Genomic DNA, 10,620 nt, shown 5'->3' with positions numbered 1-10,620 from the left:
GAGCAGAGACCCAGGGCACAGGGGCCTTAAAGGCCAAGTAATGCTGAGGAGGAACTTGCAAGGCACAGGGGGACAGGGACAGTCAGGGGAATCTGCAGACATGTAACTGTGGAAACAAAGCTAACTACATACCCAAAAAACAGATGGAGTTTGGACAGGTTAGGAAACACAGCAGGACTGTGGGTCTCACCAAGATGTCCCACCAGGTTGCTGGAGGTGACCCTTGCCATTGAGGTGTGCCACCCAGCTGTGGAGCAGTGTACAGACCCCACATGGACCAGGGACTGTGTGTGGTACTGACTGTGGTAAGGGAAAAACCAGTTTGTCATTAACTGTTTCTCCTTCCCTTGATTAGACCTGAGTGAAATGACACCCACGGTGTCGCCGCTGGACATTGTCCTGGGAGGTGGCAGACCACTGTCACACCTCACAGAGGTGTACAGGCTTCATGTGAAGGCAAACCTGCAGCCCTAAATCTCTAACTTGTAATTCAAGTACTGAGGATAATAATGAAAACAAGGTTAGATAAAAACATTCACTATCAAAATTTAATTATGCATCCACAGGCTGAGGCTCATTATTCATCCTCCAACCTGGAAACAAATTAGTCTAATGAAGCCATGAGTTAAAATGGAGAAAGGATGTAAAGGCTGGAGAATATTTATGTCTGTGCTCGTGTGTCAAAAGCAGCACTGAGCTCTGGGTGCTACATTTGTCACTGGAATCAGGTGCCTCCTAGATGGGGTGGCATATCCAGGACCTGGATTGTGCCATGAGCAGGAACAGTCACTCCTGAGTGGAAATCTGAAGCAAATAGAGATTGCTGAGATGTGGGGGCTCAGTACAGACACGGGGGCTCATCAAAACCAGATGTGATCAGAGCCCAGGGTCTAAAGAAACCCAAATACCAGTGCCAGCCTCCACTGCACCAATCTGACTTGAGGGACAAGTTTTGCTCTGGCACAAGCTCCCTGGTGACAGCCAGGGGAGCCCCATGGAGAGTCTGGCTCCAGTGACCTCTACTAAATGGGAAACTGAATCTCAGGGGCTGGGAAGAAAAGAAATTGGTAACGAAGTACAGTGGGATGGCAGCTCTCTGTGGGTTTATTGTGCAAGTGTTTAAGCAGACAAAGGCTATAATTAACTGCCCAGGAATGTATAATCACAGAAATGAAGGTCTTTCGCTCTGCTTCTTCCCTGCAGAATTTGGGGAGAAATGAAATTACATCACAGGAAAGGGAATTGATCCACACTTAACCCACATCCTCTGCAGCAATCCCCAGCACCCCCAGGTTTGGGCTGGTTGCTTTGGCCACCCATAAAAGTCACCCATGAACTGTAACTCCAGGCACGAGTGGCTTTGAGGACAGTTACAGGCTTTTCCACTGCACACCATGGCAAGGCTGCTGATATATAGCCCAGGTCTGAGCTCTGCAGCAGAGTGCAAAAGGTTCAAGCGACCTAGTAAAGACTGTGCCAGTACCAGAGAACAAGTCCCTGTAGGCCTTTGGCTGAGCCATTCTCACTGCTTTATTCTCTCACTCCCATCCTAATGTGCTTAACTATAAATGACCCCTTTATTTTTTATATCTCCATTTCATTTTTCCCCTTCTTCCAAGAAAGCAGTAAAAACAGGGAAGCCAAGAAGCAGAGCTCTTATTGTAAAGTGAGTGCTGACACAGAACAATTCTGGGGACCTCGCAGCTCACGGTGAATATTTGTAACACCACGAGGAGCCTCTGGGCTTCTCCTCTGAGAACCAAGCCCTAATCCTGCTCCCAGGTGCCCAGAAAAAGCCTATTAGGATCACACAGGCAGAGGTGAGCTGCTTGTGGTCTGGAGGCCTTGACATTCTGAGCTTGGCACTATTTTATTTCCAGTTTTGCTGGGGGTTTTATTCCTGTCCTGGGGTTCCACCCAGGGATGGCAGATTGGGGGTGAAGACAACCCAGTTGAGCAGGCCCCCTCTGACACACCCCCCTCTTTTGTGCTCTTTGTCTCCAAAATGCAGAAGATGCTCAGCCACCCTGGGCAGAAGGACAACATCTCGCTGTTTATTAGTATAATTTTTAAAGGTGCCTCATTGTATTTATTTGCTGTGTGGTTAAACATTTATTATTTATATTTAATTTTCCCAGATTCAAAGGGGCATCACTAGTGGCTGAGTGTCTGCAGATTCAGTGCAGCTCCTTCACACACTTATTTATGTAACCTTGGCCTCCCCCGAGGGGCTCCCGTTTCACGATGTGCCATCGGCCTCTTAATTGGCCTCACAGATCACGCCTTCTCCTTCGGCTCACCCAGCTCCCTGTGACTCGTAATTTCTAAGATATTAAATGTGCTTGAAACAAAAGAGTTCAGTGAATTAAAGCCAGGAAATTTCCTATCCCTCCTAAACCTCTGCTGCCAATTCCCTCTCCAGGGTGATGGCCAGACTGGGGTCATCACTGTTGGTCTGGAGGGCTCAGGGAAGGACCAGCCTGTGTCCTGGGCAGGGTGTGGACATCCCAGCCATTCCTGTGCCTGGATTTGCACCCAGCTGTGTCTTCTTGATAAGAGCATTTGGCACTAATTAGTCTCCAAGCAGCTGATTAACCCACGGGGATGTATGGAAGCTGTTCCTGCTATAGGATACTACAAGAGAGGCAGGACTCTCCTTGATGGACAGTGGGTGGTGGGATGGGGGACACCCATCCTCTGCCTCTGGGACACCCCAGAGCCCCCTCTCCCCACTCCTGAGCACTGTAACTCTCACCCAGCCAAAGGTCTGGGTACCAAACTTGTAGGGACAGACAGGCTGGGCCTTTTACAAAAACAGACTCTGGGCTCTAAAAATGCAATTTCCAGAGCCATGGAGACCAGGAACTCTCATTGGCATTTCCTGAGAAGCAAAACCACGTTGAGACACCAGCTTTGGATATTCCTTTTGTGACACACCTTCCTGCCAATGCACCCCAAGTGTCTTAGGGGCACACCTGATCCAAAGATGCTGCATTTCACTTCCAGCCAGCAGCCCTGATGCTTCATGAACAAATGAAAATGAACTTAAAGCTATTAAACTTTATTTTAGACAATAAAAATCCTGTAGCAAGGAGTTCCACATGCCAGCAACAAGGCAAAGACATCTGGACAACAGCCACATGAGGTTTTCAGTAGGGTAACCACACATCTGGGTGAAGGGGGCTGATAACCCCAGGACATTTTCACCCAGTTGCCAGCTGTTAGAGAAACTTCACTCCCATAGGTAAAGCTATTTCAACATTAATGGTTTTATACCTTCTCCTTAAATATATCACAGGTTATACTTGGAGATGGAGTTTGAGAGTAAACATTGTTATGCTGGAGCTGTCATCTGTGAGTAATCACAGACCTAATTGAAGCTGGCCAGCCTATTAAATAAACATTCTGCATAAACGAGGGAGCAAAGAAATACCCTTTAGTTTGGTAATAGTTGAAATGATGGAAACCAGTACCTGAGTCAGGAACCAGGGAGATGGGGTTGGAGTGGCAGGAGAGCCAGGGAGGGAGGTTTTCCCCAAGCAGCAAGAACCAGAAAGCACCAGCAGCCAGCTTTAGGAGGGAGAGCAAGGAGAGTGCTTCACTGGGGCAGGGTGCTGGCCAGAGCAGGCCTGGATTTTGGGCACTGCAGCCTGGAGGAGTCTGGTTTTGTTGCATTCAGGCAAACACGACTTCCCATCATCTACTGTTAATAGCTGGGCTAAGGCTCACAAAATTGCCTAATAGAAATCATCCTCCCAGCATCAAATACTGCCTAATCACCCCACTGAAATGGGCAACAACACAATCTTGCAGCGTTTCTCGTGCTCCTTGGGGAACCACCTAATCCTCCCTGTTGTCTGCCAGTTTTTCCTTGTCCTTGAGAATTTCATGCCTAGAAAAGGCTACAGCTTTGGAGAGCTTTCAGCACTCGCTGCTGGGGGCTCTCCTCTTGCTGCAGTGCCAGGGGGGCACAGGGGCATCCCTGTCTGTGCTCTGGGGCTCGTAGTGCAGAGCAGGCAAATCTTCACCCCAGTGAGGCTGGCAGCATCCTGCCCCTCCTCGCCCTCCCGCCAGATGTTGCGCGGCTGCGTGCGAGCGGCGCTGCCTCTCCGGGAGGTGATGAGAAGAGGGTGATGCACCGAGGTGACATGCTCAATTTCCCTCCAAGATGGTGCAGCCACAATAACATTTCTCCTGCTGATGGCGTCCATGTGTCTCTCCCTTTTCACTGGAGCTGTGTTCCACACCGGGGTGTGGAAGGAACCCTCTTGTTCCCCGAGCCACCCCTGCATTCCTGGGGAGGACAGGGTGCCTGGCCTGCCGTGGGTAGTTTAAGAAAAACACTCTCCCAGTGATCAGTGCCTGTATGAAGTAGATGTATGGTTTCAATTCTGTCCTTGAGCCATGGATCATTTAATGTTGTCAACACATATACATCCTTCTCAAACATCCCACTGAGAATTTCTAGGGACTGTAGACAGCTTAAAGCTAGCGTTACAGCAGCAGCAGCAGCTTCATATTTGCTTTCAGATCCACGTGCATTTTTTAATACTAAAGCTTGCATAATTGCTGCTGAATTTCTAAGCAACTTCTTCAAAGGGGCAGAGGCACATTAGCAGTGGAGAGCTGGTGGTGGAGCAGAAACAAGGCCTGGTGTTGGCTTATGGTTTCCCAGCAGCTGCTCGGAGATGATGTTTGAGGAGCCCTGAGGAAGGGCAGGGTTGGGACCTCCCAGCTCGGTGTGTGCTTGAGCATGTTTTCTTCCTGACCATCGGGGCACCTGGCATGTGCTGCCAAGCAGCCACTGATGCTGCCTGCATTAAAAACGTTTTAGTGATGCACTTATTTCACCAGGGAGGCTTGTACTGACATCCTGCTTTGAAAAAAAAAAGGAGGATATGGTTCTGCCACCTTCTTTTTGTTTGTTGTGTGAGAGGTCTGGATGTGCCTAGCACAGCAAGGTGCTACATGCAATGAAGATTCCCTGCCAGGTGAAGGGGACATCACAGGGCTGATTGAGGCAGGGCTATAAAAGGGAAGACAAGGTGGTTCCTCACTCTAAGAGAAGGACCTCCTGGCCTTTCCCAGCTGGTGGAAATGGAGCTGCAGCTGGGTAAGGACCAGTATCTTCTGGCTTTGCATATTGCAATTTCTCTGTGATGTCCCTCCAAGGTGTGCTGCTGCTAATGGGAAGGACATCAAGCCCTGGCTGGGATGCCCATCATGCCAGCCTCAGTTTCCCCTGGGTAAAGGGCAGTGACCACCTCAGGGAGAAGGTCACCCTCCTCTTTTTTAGCTGCCAGCTGCTCTCTTGGATGCTGAGGGAAGAGACCCTGCTGTCTGCTGGCTGGAGTGGGAGAACAGGAGGCTGTGGGTTTGCTGGAGAACCTGCACCAGGCTTCTCCTGAGAGGTGTGGATGAACCTGGGTATCCAAAGGCTCCTCTGCCTTTGGAAATGCAGACAGGCTGTGGGTGATGGTGGCTCCCTGTGCACCCAGCATCTGGGGTTGGGGATGCAGCCATGGGAGGCAGCTCCTTCCTTCTTCCCCTGAGAAAGGGCATTTCTGGGGGAGACACCAACATGAGGCACTCCCCTGTGCTGAGGGAGTTGTCACCTCTCCATCCCCACTGCTGCCACAGGGCTCTGCACAGTGCTACCTCCAAAGCACCTGGTCAGCTAAACTCCATTTACTGTGTCTTTATTTATTATATTGGAGCCCGGGGTAATTACTTTATAACTCTGAACATTAAATATCATTTGTCTTGTTCCAGTAGGTCCAAATCTTTATGAATTTTATTTGATGCTTGCTCCCTTCAATTATCTGTCATCAGAAAAAGTTTACTGCTGCTGCAAAAATATCAATTTGCCAGAGGTTGCAATACATTTACTCCCCACCTCTGTAATTTACAAACTTACATTCTCTGATTAGAAAGAAAAATGGCTAATAGAAGAAATATTCATGCAAAATCGATACTGAATAAGATGCTGCCACCTTTTGGCTTAACCTAATTCTACATCTGGGGCCAAATTCATCCCGGGTGTAACTGCTTTCCTGGGAGAGTGGCTACAGCTGCCCAGGAGCTGGCTGTGAGGGATGGAGCAGGATGGGAGATGAAGCATGATCCCAGGGGCTCAGCCCCTGATTGTGAACGGGGTCTGGGGAGCTGGGCTTGTGTGGTTTGCAGGGTCTGGTAAGAGAAAATTTTCCACAGCTGTGTGTCTGCAGGAGAAGTTTCCTTCCAGCACACCCAGAGCCACAGTGGAGGCTCCTGGCAGGTTTTTCTCTCCCTCCAGCCAACCAGGAGGCTGTTCGTGGAGCTGCATCCTGGACACAGGGACAATTCTTGGGCTGTGGGCTCGTGTCCCTGCTGATGTTTTGGGAAAGGGGGACTGGGATGTGATGAGGCTCAGCACAGGGCTGAAGCTGTTTAACCAAGCTCTGAGCTGCTTTAACAGTTCCTCTGAGCTCCTAGGCAGCCTCCACCCTGCCTGACAGTGCAGCACAGCAGGACTGGCAGCACTGGGAGCTCCTGGATGCACTTATTCTTCAGTTCCATGTCACTGCAACGGGCTGTGGAGCCCAAGTGCTGCTGTGTTTTCAAAAGGAAACAAACCAGAGTTTAATTTTCATAGCAAAGATATTCCAAAGTGCTAAGTGCTACAGCAGAGCAATTGCAATGCTGCTCTGTCTCCTTGCCCAATGACACAGGGGTTTTTCAGCTGAATACCAGCAAGCACGTGATTAAAAGCTCTCAGGATTCTGCTGTTGTGGGATTTCCAGCAGAACTTGCTCTTTCTCTCATATCTTGCTCCTTTGTTTCCCTGAGTTCAGGGCAGAGTCTGAATTCTGTAATTGCCACCTGGATTTGCTTTGCTGTCTTCCCAAGGAACTTGTTTGAATAAATTGAATTGGCAATGTATTGTTCAGCTAGAAAGCATTGTGTCAGGAATAATGTAGGTATTTCCAGGCACTCTATTACTGTTCTGAGCACACTGCCAGGGACAGCAAACCCAGGCAGGAGAGCTCCCTTTGAGCTGCTCCTTCTGCTTGCTCTTCTGAAAGAAGCACAAGGTTTTTGGATGGTTGTTCCATGCTCTAAAGCAAGAGCAGAAGGAGCTGTTGGAGCTTCCTCAGCACATGCAAAACCCCTCATCCATTGGGGAACTTTCATTTAATATATCCCTATGGCTTGCACTTGCATTTCCTTCACTAAAGTAGACTTGGGTGCAGCAGTCACTTTATTTTCCATGGAGCACCTGAGCAGTCAGTGGCACAAATGCCAGCATTAGGTTTGTGTCAGCAGAGCTCAGGGCAGTGTGGTGGGGATAGACAGGTCCTGGGGGTCAACCCCCTGAGAAGAACAGGGCATTAAGCTGCAGGTCTTTGCTGAAAGACCCCAAGAACTGGGTTAGACTGAGGAAACTCAGCATTTGGGAGCTCAGAAGACTAATCAAGGCACAAACCAGATGCTGGGCAACTCCTTGGTTTTGGGCTGCACTGGTGCTTCTAAGGTGGAGGTAATCTGAATATGTCAAGGTATGGAGTTTAAAGTTCCTCAGGGATATAGGCTCACCTGAATCCCTCCTATCATGTCACAATAATAATAAATTCTTGATATTTCAAGGAAGAGATACTGGTGTAGAGCTTTCCCTTTTTCACTGACTTACAGCCATGGGTTATGATTGGACCTGATGAGCTTAAAGGTCTCGGCCAGCCTAAAGAATTCTATGGTTTGATGACCAAGCTCTGTGTGAGAAATGAGCTCTCCTGCCTGCAGGTCCCTGGGGGGTGGGGGCACAGCCAGGGCACACCACCAGGTCAGACACACCACAAACGACTGTGCCAGCAGGGACAGTAGCCCAGGACCCCCCTGAGGAGAGCAGTAGGCAGTGGGAGATGGCACCACCACTGTGCAAACCTTGTGCCGGCACTGTCAGGTGACCAAATTCCTCAGGAGATGCGGGGGGCTCTCACAGGTGAGTGGTCTCACCCTCGCTCCATGGGTGGTACAGGGTACCACCTCCTTCCTCAGCTGGGCCTTACAAAAAGAGCGCTGCCCAGTTATTTTAACCCCCAAAACCTCAGTGGGAGGATTTCAGCCTGCCAGGTGAGCGGGGTCCGCAGCAGCTGCGTGGCCGCAGAGGTGACCCCGCCGGGCGGGTTCGCAGGGACATGGTGCCACCTCGTGGCACGCGGCTCCGAGTGTCACACGTCCCTGTCCTTGCGGGATGGACATCTTCCCAACGGGAGCATCACCCTGCGGGTGCTCCACCACCTCCAGGGCTGCTGGTGCCTCCAAGGATGGATGGGTGGGGGAAAACAAGCAGAACAGCCAAAATTCTTCTGCTATCCCCTAGTCCCAGTGCCATCTGCAGAGTGGGTATGACCCAAATCAGAGTCATCACTTCTGCAGATGATTTCTTAAGGGCTGTCTGCCCACTGTGGGATTCATCACCTAAGGGTTCCTTCTTCCCTGTCCTGTTATTCCCCCTGGGTCTGACCTTTTCCTTTTGGCTCCCAAGCTCTGCCAGGAAACCCCTGCCCATCCTCTCCTGCTGACCTGCAGATGACCCACTCATCTGTACCAAAAATGGGTTTGGTCCCCTCCTGTGCTGACAGCATAAAACAAACCCCACTTACGAGAGTTCAGGTTTTGTTCTTAGTGCTACAAAAGAGGAAGAAAGATGGATTCATTTATCTAGATAAAAATAAGAATATTAAATACAATACTGAGGTATGTCTCTGTTGCTAAATAATCACCAGATTAAATTCTTAAGGAATAGAGTCTTGGTTTTTAGTGAGACTCTTTAATTTAGAACAAATGAAATTAATAAGGAGTATATTTGGGGTCTAACTTCCCTTGCTAATTGATGCCAGCATGGTAGTGCCTAGGAAATTTGGGGCTCAGTAGTGCTGGACTGGGTTCTGTCATGCTGTTTGCAGTATGGACTCAACAAAAAGACAATTGTTATTCCAGGAAATCTGCCATGGAGATCCCAAACCTTTTTCTGCTACGTAAGACATTAGAGTTTGATCAGTGACCAGAAATCACCTGATGAGGGATTTATCTTCCCTCTGCTCTTAGAAAGGCTATTGCAATGATTCCCACCCTTTGAGATAGCCTGTTCAGGGGTAGCCTCTGTACCCATCCCACTGCCAGCTTGACTGCTCTCTGTGCTCTGTACTTTTGGGTTGGGGCATTCCCAAAATGATTAATTAACAGCAAATGGATTAATTCTGCTGATTTTTTGTTCCTCCTGTACAGATCCTTCCTGAGTGCTCTAAAAGAGGGTTGGAGACATGGTGGGTGTCAGAGTCAGTGGTAGACATGGTGGGGTTTACCCCTAAAACAGCAAATATGAGATTTTCCCCAGAGGGCCAAGAGCTGGAACCAGGAGCATTTTGTCTCTAAAGTTCAGCTGACAAAGCCAAGGGTTTGTTTCATACAACCCAAGAAAATGATACAACATTCTTTACAGGCATCTATCACAAAAATTAACCTCAGAGGTGGTCCTTCCTAGTTTATTTCATAATTTAGGAGGAGGTTTTCAAAAGGAGACTGTTCTACTGAAGAAGTGAGCTCCTGCTGGTACAGTGGTGTCTGTATAAATCGGGGGCTGCCAATGAGCCCTCAGGCACTTAGCAAGGATTTTCCAAGGAGCCTAAGGGCTGATACACACTTGAAACTCAATGGGATTTAGGTGCCTAAATGCAGTAGGCAGCTTGGAAAATCCCAGCCTTTGAAGTTAAAGTAGGCACTGACAAAAAAAAAATGGCTAAAACCCCTTAAAATAATAAACATCAGACTAATGCCACCATGAAGGCAGTGGATGCTCTGAGTTGTGCACCTGAAACAAGGCAGTGGCAGGTGGCCACCAAAGGCAACCAAGAGCATGAAGAGCTCCATCCCTGGTGTCTCCTGTTCCATCAGGAATTGCAGTAGGGTTTCTCCACATCATTTCCCTTTGTGATGGATGCCCCCCTGTGTGGGAATGACCCAGGACATTTGGCTGGGGACATACAATGTGTAAGGAAAACATTAAAAGTGCTTTTTTGGTTTGTTGGGGTTTTTTATTTTTTTTGTTTGGTTTTTTTTGTGTGGAGAAGAATCTTAGGGCATTAAAAGTTGGAGAACTCATCTTCATTATTTCTCTTTAAAGTTAGTTATGAATTGAGAATGGCTCTGCTCATATTTCTTTTATTTGCTATCTCCCCAGGCTAAAGTGTTGTCTATTTATCTTACAGATTGGGTTACTTTTTATGGGGTTCCTGCTATTATATTTCACCTCTAACTTTGTTAGTTTGTGTTTGCTATTAAATTACGTTGAATAAAATGGGCGGCTGAAGGACATTTTTCAGCTCCATCCTGAAATGAGGTTCTTAATCCTGTTTCTGGACCTTCCCCTATAGCCCAGCCCACAGGGACACAATCAGGTATGTAAGAAGGGCAGCAGGGGAGTGTTTGTGTCAACCACGGGCTCTGCAGGGTGAAGCTGCAGCAGAGTCGTGCCTGCAATGGCAGTGGGTTCATGTGCAGTGATTTTGGAGGCACCTCTTTAGGAGCAGGTTCTAATAATATTGACATCATCACAAGATAAGATCCAGGACTTGTTAAATC

Source organism: Haemorhous mexicanus, chromosome 17, assembly GCF_027477595.1.
Source record: "Haemorhous mexicanus isolate bHaeMex1 chromosome 17, bHaeMex1.pri, whole genome shotgun sequence".
Taxonomy (NCBI): Eukaryota; Metazoa; Chordata; class Aves; order Passeriformes; family Fringillidae; genus Haemorhous; species Haemorhous mexicanus.
Note: the sequence above shows the minus strand (reverse complement) of the source record.